Source organism: Sminthopsis crassicaudata, chromosome 5 (assembly GCF_048593235.1).
Source record: "Sminthopsis crassicaudata isolate SCR6 chromosome 5, ASM4859323v1, whole genome shotgun sequence".
Taxonomy (NCBI): Eukaryota; Metazoa; Chordata; class Mammalia; order Dasyuromorphia; family Dasyuridae; genus Sminthopsis; species Sminthopsis crassicaudata.
The window spans coordinates 93,040,418-93,053,808 of record NC_133621.1 but is presented as its reverse complement, the minus strand read 5'-3'; the positions used below and the strand labels follow the sequence as shown (position 1 = coordinate 93,053,808).

Sequence of the window (13,391 nt, the reverse complement as noted above, 5' to 3'; positions counted from 1 at the left end):
GCAAGTGATCATATAATATCTCTTTAAATACCTCCATAAAACCATTCTGCCTCCATTGAAATTATCATCCATGAAAACTCCTGGGTCTTTTTTTTTAAACAGGAATTATTTATTGTCCAGTCATAAATCTTCCCTCCCCATGCTATAGTTGTACAGTTTACTTTTTATAACCAGATGTAGATTTTAACATTTATTCCTAACAGCTTTTAAAAATTATTTCTATCCTATTGGAATCTTTTTGGGTCCTGATTGTGTAACCTAACATGTTGACAACCTGTTTGAGAAGTGTACTAGTAGAAGCTTTGAGATTTAAGAAGCACTAAAACACTTTCAGCAACATATTCATAAATCATCTGTTGAGAGGTTTATTGGGAAGTCCTAGTAAATTCTTTTTCCCTAATTTTGAGCTAAATCAATTCAATAAAAAAAATTATCAAATATTTGCTGGATACAGACTGATGTTCTATGGAAGGTAAGAGATTTGAATAATGTGATTCTTATCTTAATAGAACCCACAGTCTACTAGATGTATAGCACATAAGTATAAGGGCAGTATAACACAGTGAGTTCCAAGAGTCAAAAGTTATTTATGGCAAAGGAGAATAGAAAAAGTTTAAAAATGACATTTTAGTTGAACTCTGAAAGAAGAGTAGAAATCCAGCAGATGAAGAGGGAGATGGAAGAAATGTCAAGAATAGTGAACACCATTACAAAAGTCAAATAACCCCTACAATAGCAAAAACCAGAAGATGATTTTTAATTGCCTACTATGTGCCAAGCCTTTGTGGGACACCAAAGCTGTTGTTCTTGAAAGAGTCCCTGAGAATTTTTAAGGCGCCTGCAAGATCAAAATTCTTCGTAAACTTTTATCATGACATTTTAATTTCTAACACATAGAAGGTACTTAATAAAAGTTTAGTGAATTAAAATAAACATAGTAAATATTGATAGATATAACTCACATAAACAAAAACTCTTAGGAACGGAGAGTTCCTCAATTATTCAAAAACTGGAAAGGATCTTTAAGACCAATAAATTTGAAAAATATTACTACTTAAGGAATACAAAAAGCAAAATAGCAATTGCTCTTGATAAACTTTTATAGGAGCAAAAATTTACTACTATTACTTGACACCACAATTACTTGGCACTTTTACCACAATTATTTGGCAATTTTTATTTTCTTTTCTAAGCTATTTAAAGCCACTTTGGGAGAATTTATTTTTCCTTTCCTCTCTTAAAAAACACTTACTGTGTTTGTATGGATATTTTTGTTTATTTTCAAAAGGCCTCTCATACCTACAATTGTCAAGTGCCATGATAAAGGAAGAATTCTCTCTATCTCTCTCCTTACCCCACTCATGGTGTTACCATTATTAACATTTGCTTATAAAGAACCCCCTTCTCTTTCACTGACATGATAGCTGTTCCTTTTAATGATATTCCATGCCGATGATAACAAACCATGTCATATATTTTTGATGACAACCTCACTAATAGCTAAAATCCAGAAGGTGAAATAAATGAACATTTGCAATACAAATTGCAATCATCAGCAATTATCATTAGTATATGCAGTATGTAATTATATTTCTTTACTCGCCAAATTGTCAGTTGATGTCATTTTGGAGCATCACGTCACTCCAGGTCTTATTTTAATGAAGGCATAATGTGATAATCCCATTTCCTTAGGAAGGCTAGTTTTAATTACTTACAGGGAGTTAACAGCTGGAAGTTTAAGCTTAAAAATGAAGAATTTGAAAAGAATCATAAAAGATGATCTTATGTCAAACATAAGAATATCTTCTAAAAATAAAAAAAACTTTCACATAAAATTTTCATCTTTTAGAAAACAAGGATCTAGCCATCTGTTACTGTTAGAGAATGAGTTACAAAATAAGCCCAGTTGATGAAACTGTTTAATATGCAAAGTCTAAGGCCATAACCCAAATCTGAAATGTTTCCCAAATTGCTTTTGAGACAGAAAATTAATCTCTAATACCTCTGTTGCTTTTTTGTAATTAAAAAAATTATTTTATTTTGATCTCCATGGAGAAGAACCTCAAAACTAGATCAGTTTTCTAAAGATGAGGAGCAGTTCTATTATTCCTCCTCTATCATTTTTTTATGACTAGGCCAATGTTTAAGCTCTCATTTTGAAATGAGTAGGGATCAGTTTTTAAATAATGCATTCCACAGGTGCATGAAATAGACAACCCCATTATCTTCTTTTTATCCTGCATGCTGATGGCACCTACTACACCACATTATCTCTCTAGACTCATTAAACCAATTGTTCGCCGATGACTATAATTAGGGCTCTCATTTCAGTCTTTTATGTCATACTCATCACTCAAAACAGAATCGAGGCCCTTATTTTATGTAGAACTGTGCTCTGGGGCTTGCTCATCTATATATGTATATATGATCAATGTGTGTATGTATTTTTAGGGGCCTTCATTATTTATAGAACCAGTTAAGAACAATGAGTTTCTTTTTATTCTGCTCTGTTCTATAAATTCTACCAGATAATATTTCTTGCTTATAAGCCCAGAAAGACATCTTGAACATGTAAAAAAAAAAAAAAAAAAAAGAGTACTGAACTAGAGCCAGACAAGCTGGATTCCAATTTGGCTGTATCACATACAGCCTGAATGATATTGGACAAGCCATCTAACCTGTTTGGGTCTCATCGTCATAATTTATAAAACAAAGTCAGGCAAAATGACCTTAGATTTTATTCTTTAGATCTTTTCATTGTTGTAGAGTCATATCAGTTATGTCCTACTCTTTGATCCTATTTGGGGTTTTCCTGGCAAAGATACTAGAATAGCTTGCCATTCCAATTCACTTTACAGATAAGGAAATTAAGGCAAATAGGGTCATGAAACTAAAAAATGTCTAAGGCTAAAAAATTCAAAAAAAGGAGTCTTTCTGATTCCGAGCCTGGCACTCTATCCTCTGTGCCATCTAGCTGCCCTGGTCTAGCTCTATGATGCTCTAATCCCACATTAGCCTTTATACTAAAGTGCATGATAATTTTAAATAGTTAAATTGTTAAGTGACATTCTTGCTTCCTTGCTGTCTTCTCTCTGTCTCTATTACACAGAGTAGAGGAGCCAGATTCCACCATGACATGAGCACAATTCTCTATTCCCAAACAACAGGATCAAATATGATGGACTTTTTAATCAAGAAAAGATTTTCAGTTCAATTTAAATCAAGCAGTATTTATTAGGTGCTTACTTCAGCAGCAAGGTTGATATTTCTTTTAACAGCCCTGAAACATAAAAAACCCAGAAAGAGAAAATATCATGGAATTAAACAAAAGGAAAAGGCATCATGAGCTAGTCTTGACTGTCAGAGCTGTAATAAGGATTTTTTCACTTGTCAGTCAGTTGACAATTGTTTTAAGTGCTCATTATACACTAGGTACTGTGCTAAGTGATAGAAATGCAAAGAAAAGCAAAAAGTATGGTCCTTAATCCCAAGGAATGTATATTATAATGAAAAAAAACTAATATAAATAACAAATTTTCAAATAATATTATGTATGGAGTAGAAAAGGGAAAGTATTAGGAGCTGAGGGACTGGGAAAGATCTCCTACAGAAGATGGATTCTGAGCTGAGCCTTAGAGGAAATCAGGAAAATTTCGAGGTGAGCCAGGAGGAAGAGTTTTTAAATATGGGGCTCAGCAAGTATAAAGGAAGGAATGTGAGAAAGAATAATAAGTTCTCGACTATAGAAAACCAATATAGCTAGAGAATAGAAGATAGCAAGGAAGGAAGGCATAAAAAAACTGAAAAGATAGGAAAGCCAAGGCATAAAGAACCAGCAAATGATTCAGGATAGGATGGAGGGTATGACAGGGGGTCCAATGGGCAGTCCTTTGGGGAAGAGTGGAATGGCATTGGAAAAGTGTAGTCTGCTGGGAGGGGACAAAAGATAAGCTGGTGAAGGGATGAGAAACACAGCTAGTCTAGTAGAGATCAAGGCAATCGCAGAACATATGTGAGTATAGTTATGACAAGAGAGAAGGTAGCCTACTTCCCAAAACTAGCCCTCACCTTCACAATGTCTGAGAAAAGCTTCAAGTTCTAGGAAAGTGCTACCATTGAAACAGAATCCTAGGGACTTGGGTCATGGAGTGTAGTTATATTCTACATGGCACTAAGGGCTGGCTAAGTAAGGACCATGAGGTAAAGTATAGTTTGTGTTTGTCACAGAAAGAAATCACACTCCTTTGGATATGGGCCCACTGAGGAATAGCCCTGTTTGTCCCATGCTAGTTGCCTTTGATGTGACAGAGAACCAGCATATCAGCAAACATCTTTACTGTCTGGATACCAATACCTTTTCAAAACAAAAATTGACACAGATTTAGGAGCCATGTTTTTCTCCTCTCACTGTTATGTTTTGAGCACTATCTTAAATTCAGGATAAAACAAAGCTTACTGTTTGCTGAGGAATGGGATAGAGATATCGCAAATAAAGCTCCTTTCCTATGAAAAGTGATGTCTTCCAATTAGTAGTATACATGTTAGTAAAATGCATACTATTCGAATTCTTGAGTTTATTTGGAATTAAAAACTGTCTAAGAAAAGGAATATAGCTGCTAAGTGCTGTAACTCAAGTAAAACATGTCACCCAGCTTATATCTGTGATTATCGCAATAGGACCTAGTCTCATAGTCCCAGTGCTCAAAGCAGACTGAAGTAATAAATGCAACATACACTTCAAAGAGTAAATTACATGAAGGAAGGAAAAGTTAAGTATTTAAAGGTGGAGAGGAGAGAAGGCAGCTACTGACAGATTCAAACTTTTGACTGATGTTGATTAACATCTTTTATAGGCATCTCAGTTCATAAAACTGAATTTCATTTGACATAGAACCGGTCTAGCTTAACAGACAGCAGATCTTTTAAATTGAAGGTCATGAGTAGAGAGAAAAAAACCATTGGGCAAGCATTTGATCTTTTTATAAAGTAAATATTCCCCTATCTCATCCATTCCACTCCCTCTTTCCCCCCTACACCTCTCTTCTTAGACTTGGTCTATATTCTATCAGTATTTCCTTTATTTGGTTGTTCAAAATCATATAACAGATGGAAAGTGATTGCTCCAAATGTAACAGATGGTTGTATTTGCCTGAACTAGTTACACTGGTAAAGTGTCTTTAATTTTCACACACAAAACTCCATTCCACAATTTTTATCCCTCAATATTAAATTATGAAAAGGATGATAGCTTTATGGCATGACACCTTTGGGAAGATACTACTGACAACAGGAATGATGGCTGTTAGAAAGCAAAAATGATTCCCTTTGCTTTCTCAACTTGAAGTAATTTGGGTCAATAATTGTTTTACTACTTTATTCCCCTTATCTTCACACACACCCCCATTCCCAACTTTTGTTGTCTGAAGCTTGCAGAAAGACTGTTTTGTAAGTATAGAGTTCTAGTCTGTGGCCACTTTCAACAATTTTTTATTAATTGATGAGTCTCTGAATTTTCTAGAGACCATAGTAATAGAACACTCAGTAATAAAGATAATTAGGATTTAGCTTCCCTAATTTATTTCCCTCCATTCACTAATTCTTCACATGCCCAATGTGTTACACTCTGACCCAAAGCTTAAAGAATCTTTTAAACTTTAAAGAGAAAGATATAGTTTGCAAAATATTCAAAAGAGAATATTTAACTTTAAGATTCCTTTCCTTTTCAATTTCAAGCTTAACACCTTTGGTCCATATCAAAAGTGAGATGACTATACAAGTGGGAGAAAAAAACAAGAAAGTGCTCAGTACTCCTCCATACAGGGAAGAAGAGAGTCTTCTTAATAGAAGACTGAATATTTGTTTTTTCACCTCCCCATGAAAAATCATTGCCAGAGTATTGGCTGCTTTTTTCTTTAATCTTCTGTGTTGAGAAGAACAAAGCCTCTTCAGATTTAAAAATGTGAAAATTGTTAGCAGCACCTATTGCTGTTTTAGAACAGACAAAATAATAAAAATAGGCGGTGGTTATAGATGAAAATTTCTCCTTGATTTTTTTCTCTTCAAAATATATGTGTAATAAAATATAAAATGGCAAATAAACCAGTAAGTGTAGTAATAACATACAATAAATGAGGCAAGTGGCAGGATTGTCACAAAACATAGTTCTTAATTCTCCCAGGACTGTGACATCTCACAGTTTTCTTCTTCATCTCATCCTGATGTCCAGAGCATGACAGAAGGTTCTGTACAGAATATTCTTACTTCTTTTACGGTGTCTACAAATAACATACTAGATCCTAGTGTTGGTCATGTGCCTATACAGAGAGGTAGATCCTAGTATGTTATATAGTATAGGCACATGACCAACCCCCTCCTCCATTACCATCACAGTTAGATAGTATGAAATATTTTTTAAAACATCCTTTAAGGGCTTCTAGATAGCACCAGCCCTGAAATCAGGAAAACCTGAGTTCAAATCTAGCCTCAGACATTTAACTCTTCCTAGCTATGTGACCCTAGGCAAGTCACTTAACCCCAATTGCCTTGGCAAAAAAAAATCCTTCAGAAAAAGAAATTTCCTATAAGCTAAATTTTAAAATACAAATATTTTATTCTAGTTTCTCTATTCTTCTGGGCAAAGTTTATATACCATAAAGTACTAAGAATACAACACAATATAAATTATCATCAGTAAATTAAATGATTTACATTTAGAATATGTTCCCATTTGGAATATTATATTTAATAATGGCTAGTCTTTTATATAGTACTTGAAGGATAAATGGAACTTGAAATTGACTAAAGTTAAAAGAAACAATTAAAATTATTTGGATTTGGGGTTGTTTGGGGAACTAAAATAATAAAGTCCAAATATTCAAACGAATGTTATCTGTATAGCTATTACCTCTACTTATACAGGTTGAAATTTATCTATATCTGCTTATTCTTTTTGTTTCTTGCCTATATTCTTACCTCAGTTCACACAGAGGGTGATGCGCTAGATTTCTCTTGGCATCACAAGGCAACCAGTAAAGCTCATGTGTTATTCTGACGTGTGACATGTGACTATCCCATAGTTTTCAGTCTTACATAACTGTGATGAACCTATGCCAAAATAATGCAATATTTCTTGAAACATATAGCAATAGAAATGTCCTTGATCAATGACCCTCAACAAAAAAGTATTAAATGAAACATAAAAGAAGCCAAAATCTGCTCATTATCATTATGGAAGAGACAGACCTCAGAGTTCAATTTAACAAGATATTCCCTATAGCTGATGAGGTCCTCAAATTGCTTTATTTGAAAGCAGAATTGTACTCATTGTCTTAAAGACCAGCACATTTTAAAGCCTCTTAAGTTAGACTCATAGATAGAACTATGGAGACTGAATGTGGACCAAAGGATAGTATTTTCACCTCTATTTGTTGGTATAGTTATTTGTTTGCTTGTTTTTTTTCTTCTTTATGTTTTTCCTCTTTTGCTCTGATATTTCTTGGACAGCATGATGAATATGGAAATGTGTTTAGAAAAATGAACATGTTTAACCTATACCGGATTGCTTGCTATCTAGGGTAGTGGGAGGAGGAAGGGAGGGAGAAAATGTGAAACGCAAAATTGCAAAGGTGAATATTGAAAACTATCTTTGCATATATTTGGAAAAATAAAAAGTTATTATAAAAATTAGATTCATAATCACTTTAAGGAGTTTGGTCTAACTATCCACAAAGAAAAAAACCAAATGGAGGATAATTGCCCATTTTTTAGACTTATGGTATACTATAGAATAGACAAACTATAGAACTCATCCAAGTATGTATCTAGATGTTTGTATAAATATATGAACATATATGAATATGAAGATAAATACAGATATCTTGACAGGAGATAAACAGTAAATTATGACTATAATTGAAAAATATTGGATTACCTTCAGGAAACTATCACATTTTGGAGTTTTTTGTTATTGTTGTTGTTGTTGTTGTTTGCCTTTAAAACATCAAACTTATCTCTGAAACAAAAATCTATCTTTTTAACATCACTATTATTCTGATGTTTTTGTATGACTGAAAGTAATGAAACATCTTAATCTCCAATAAAAGGAACATGAGGATTACACAAAGAGTAGTGGAGATATCCATGCTATGTGGAAACATTTTGAAATAGATGTTTATGAGAAGAATTAATAAGGAAAGTGGTAGAACTGATATCATCAGAGAAATGTCATTAGAGAAATTAAAGCAATAAAAATGAATTGACTTGCCAAGGAAATGTATATAAAGAAAAAGAATGATTCCAGAGGATTCAGCTGAAAGTAATCTCACATAAGGGTTGGGGGAAAGACAAGTTAACAATGAAGAAATTAGGAGAAGAGATGAGATAAAAATTGTGAGGCTATATATAGTATTATTATACCCAATATAAAGAGAGAGCTAAAAAAAATAAAATATATTTTAAAATAAAAATGTATGGTTGACATCATCCAATGCTAATGAAAATTCATGAAGAATTAATAATTAGAAAAAGTCACTGAATGGAATTGGAAAGGATGCCATTGGTTATCTTTGGAAATAGTTTCTATAACATTTTGAGGCCAAAGCTGAATTTGGATGAATTAAAAAGATAAGCTTTAGAGAATGGAGTGAGTGAAGAAAAAGGAATATTTTTACCATTACTTACCATGAGTAGATGCTGTCTAAAATATTGTGCTCTGTTCCTGTTGCCACATTTCATACTAAGAGGAATATAGACAAACTAGAGTGAACATAGAGAAGTGGAGACAAGATGATGGATGGTCTGGGGAAATGTCATATAATGAATGGATAAAGTAACTAGGAAAGCTTAGCCCAGAGAAGAGTCAAAAGGAAGAAAATATGAGTGCCATCCTTCTGTGCTTGAAGAGCTGTAGTCAGGAAGACTTTTCTCTTTTGTTCCAGAGGGCAGGGCTAAGATGGATGAGTGGGAAGCTAAAGGAAAACAGGTAGTGTTTCAACAGAAAGAATACATTTCTAACAAATCGAGCTGTCCAGCTATGGAATGGGCTGCTTACACTATGAGTAATTAGCTCACTGTTGCTGGCAATACTCAAAAAGAGCCTTGCTGGTCTTTTTTAGAGCTGTTCAGTAGATGAGTGGTTGGACTAAATGGCCTTTGAGTTCCCTTCCAACACTAAATTTATAAGGGAATAAGAGAGATCAGGGCTGGAATGGAATGGGAGCCATCTCAATAATATAGTAGTTAAAGTCACAGGGTAAACAAGCTTACAGAGAGAGAATATAAGAGAACAGAAGAGGGATAAAGCAGATCCAGAGGAACATCTGCATCAAGGGAATTTGGAAAGAATTTTCAGAATAATAGTATGATGCCTCTAAAGGTAAATGAAGAAAGTATACAAAATTAGAAAAGGCAGTGGTCAATAGCATCAAAAAAAAATGCAGAAACTTTAAGGAAAATGAAGGCCAAAAACAGTAATTAGGAAGTTACTAGTGACTTCTGGGGAAAAAAATTCACTGCGATAATAAAAAATAAAATCCAGACTTCAAGAGGTTTGTGAAAGTAAGGAAGAAGCATCAGCTAAGTTTTTCAAAAAATCTAGAAATGAAAAGGAAAACAAGAAAGATCAAGAATAAGTGAATGGGAGAGTATTTATTGTACACCTAAAATGTGCCAGTCATTCTGCTGAATATAGGGAATACAAATGGAAGCAATACAAACCTTGTCATCAAGGAACTATCATTCAAATGGAGAAAAATTCACCAAATGTAGGACTAGAAGTAAAGGGTATACATGAGGCTCCCTGGCTTGGAAATGGCCAGGAAGTGGTATGATGGCCTAGTCTCTAGCCAAGAAATCCAAGTCTTGAGTTCTGGTATAAGAAGAAGGAAGAAGATAGCCAGAATGCAGATGAAATTATCCCTATTTTACAGAAGAAATTGAAAATGAGAATTCAAGTAACTTAATCACATATCTAGTAAATAACTGAGGCAGAATTTGAACTCGCATCTTTTTGTCTCTGTGTAAAATACTTTGCTTATTATTGGGAAATCTGGGTAGATACCCAAGGCAAGTATGAAGCCTTCAGTGAAAATGAAAGGCTGAAAGTTCATGAGAGACAGGGGAGGATATCTGAAGTAAGGTCTTTGAGGGACAAAGAAATGTGATCAAAGTACTGTACAAGGATTATCCTTAATGAGAAAGAGAAAGACTCATAAACTGTCACACTCATAGGAACTCAGAGATCATCTAGCCCAAAAGCCTTCAATTTGTAGTACATGAAAAGTTGTTCCAATGATGCTCAACATTATTGGAATAAAGGTAGAGAAGAAAATTAGGTCATTGTCTAAAAATTAGAGGTCAGTCCTCTTTTAAGAAAGTAATAGAAAGATTACTCATTACCCATTGCCTCTTACATATTTATGTCTCAGTAACTTCCACTTGTAATAATATCATTACCCTCTTCAATGAAATGAACATTTATCTCTCCATTACCTCTGATTTCAAAGATTTTCAAAGATGAAACCAAAAGTAGAAATAAAATGATAATTTCCTCTTTTATGAGAAGACAGTTATATTTTGAATTTCTAAAATATTTCAGTATTTTCTTAATACCGATCAATAAAGAAAAAAATTTAAGGAAAAAAAGAAATTTCACAGTAGTTATAGAAACATTAATTTATATTAGCACTACTGTCTATCTTTGGAATCTAATACTTAACGTGCAACAAGAAAATTGGATTTACACACATATATTGTATCTAGGTTACACTGCAACACATGTAAAATGTATGGGATTACCTGTCATCTAGGGGAGGGAATAGAGAGAGGGAGAGGATAATTTGGAAAAACGAATACAAGGGATAATGTTATAAAAAAATTACTCATGCATATATATTGTCAAAAAATTTATAATTAAAAAAAAGAAACATTAATTTAATAAAGCATAATAGAAAGTTCTCAGGAACTTAGAGAAATTCTGGACTTGAATCCTGGCTCTGCCACTTTCTATTTGAGCTAAAAGTTGAAAATTAAAGTCCACACTCTTTGTAAACTCCCCTGGTTCCTCCTGAGATGGGGTGGGGGTAGAAAAAATAAATGTTTGTTGTGAATCTAATGGATTCTTATTGGCTTCAAATCCAGATTGTTAGTTTTATGATTTCATTCAGCAACCCACAGGACAAAGCCCAAATAGATGTGGCTTTGACAGATGTGACCTTTTGACCCTAAATTATATATGATAATTTATCAAAGGATAAAGGAGACTGAAAAGTGATCAGATCAGCAGAGAATCAATCGAGCATTGTCACAAAATCCTAATATGGAGAGAGGAGATGCTCAGTTTTATCATATGTTCCAAAAAGCTCAAGAAGGATGAGGACTGAGAAAAGGCCATAATGGTCAACAATTTCACAGGTCACTTTGAATAGAGCAGTTTCAGTTAAATGATGAGGTCAAAGTCAGATTGCAAAGGATTTAGATGAGAATGAGAGGTGAGTAAGTGGATTCATTGAATGGAATAATTCTTTCAAGAAGATATAAGACAATAGCTTATAAGGCAATAGAGTCTAAAGCAAGTTTTTAAGGATGAGGGAGACTTGAGCATCTCCATAGAAGAGATCAGTAGATAGAAATTGAATATAATTTTTAAAAAGTGGAGTGATGGTGATAAAATCTGCTGAGATTCTTATAAATGGATTGGTTGTGATGCAGAGAAAAAATATCACTTTGTCAAAAACTAATGTAAAGTGGGAAATACAGGTAAAGGAAGGGGGACAATTTCAAAAAGTTGTGTGATGAGGAGAATGGACGACAAAAGAGCTTGAGACGAATGCCATTCATTTTTATCAGTGAAGTGAGATTCTCAGTTGAAACACTGGGGAAAGGGAATTCTGTAACTAGCTTGAGAAAAGAAGGTTTGGAACAGCCATCGTAGTGAATGAAATAAAGAACAATAAAGAGGAAGACTTGGATTATCTTCCTGTAGGGAAGGCCCATTTAAGATCATAACATTATCAAAGAAATGCAATCTTTGTAACCAGAATAAGTGTAGCATTACCTCCCCATGATTTCACTCGCCATCCTTGTGATTTTTTAATTCAAACTTCATCCCCCTCATACATCATGCTCAATATATGCTATCTCCCTATTTGAATGTAAACTCCTTCAAGGCAGGGACCGGTTGGGTTTTGTATGTGTGGTCCCAACACTTAAAACAATGCTTCATACATTGTAAGCACTTAATGTTTATTCAACATTTATGAATCTGTAGTGGATCCAGTTAGTGCAATTTAATAACTTTCTCTTGTTCCATTAAGTCCCACTTGAGGAAAAGGCATAAGGAGAGAATAAAAACAAAAAATAACAGGAGAAGAAAAACAAGTCATTCAGGAATAGAGCAAAGTATAAGATTCACCAAGGGATTGAGTTTGGAGAGAAAAAAGTGTGTCCAGAGCAAAGCTAAAGGCCTGAAGAAGTCCTAAAGGATGAAGGACAGAAGTATCCATGAAGACAAAGAATGAGATTCTAGAACAGAGTTGCAAATATATGTAAGATGATAAGATGATAAGCCTTATGGCTATATTTTTTGCAATACTGAAATATGTAGGCTTTACTCTCTCACATCTCATAGAACTCTCCTTTGATCCACTAGACAAAAAAAATGATTCAGGGAAATAGAAGTAGCAGTTTCTCCTTCTTCCCCTCCATACTCTTGTTCTATGCTCATGTCTCTGAGAGGGCCCCTTTTTTTTGTTGATAGGAGCCTCTCAAAGAAACTTCAAGGACATGGGTTTTTCAATGGGAAGACAAAATATAAAAGAAAATATTCCTCCCCATATTGACAAGGATGCTGCCAATTAATTGAGTTGTTGCTGCTATTTAGTGTTACAGTTCCAAAGTGTTTTTAAATCATTTTAATTGGTGTGTTTGCTCCACATCGACCATATGTCTCATTATCGTCAAGGAAATAGCCTTGGGTTTTCAAAGGCTAGGCTAACAGCATACTTAGAAAAATTTTGAGGATAGACTTCAATGATGAACTCTATGTCTTTTGCCCAACTACCATTGTGGTTAGTTGAAGATGGTGATGATGATGATGGTGATGATGATGATGATGATGATATCATCTAGGATTTCTATGGCATTTTCAGGTTTAAAATGTGGTTTCCAAATAGTATTTTTGTCTTCTCTTGGGCAACAAAATGCTCCTGGAGTTAAGAAGACTTGAGTTCAAATATAGCTTTAGCATTTAAAAGCTATGTGATCTTAAAGGGCTTATTAATAGCAACTATCTCCCAAGATTGTTGTTAGGATCATAATTAAAATAATAATTGTAAGGACTTAGCACAGTACCTGACACATAGGTAGCCCTAATAATTATTATTAATAGTATTATT

General features: G+C 34.0%; 1 protein-coding gene across 1 annotated transcript in view; it reads left to right on the top strand.

Annotated features, from left to right (window-relative positions):
- Positions 1-13,391, top strand: part of CNTNAP2 (contactin associated protein 2) — a 2,674,182-nt gene that overhangs the window by 2,559,684 nt on the left and 101,107 nt on the right. The window lies entirely within an intron of this gene.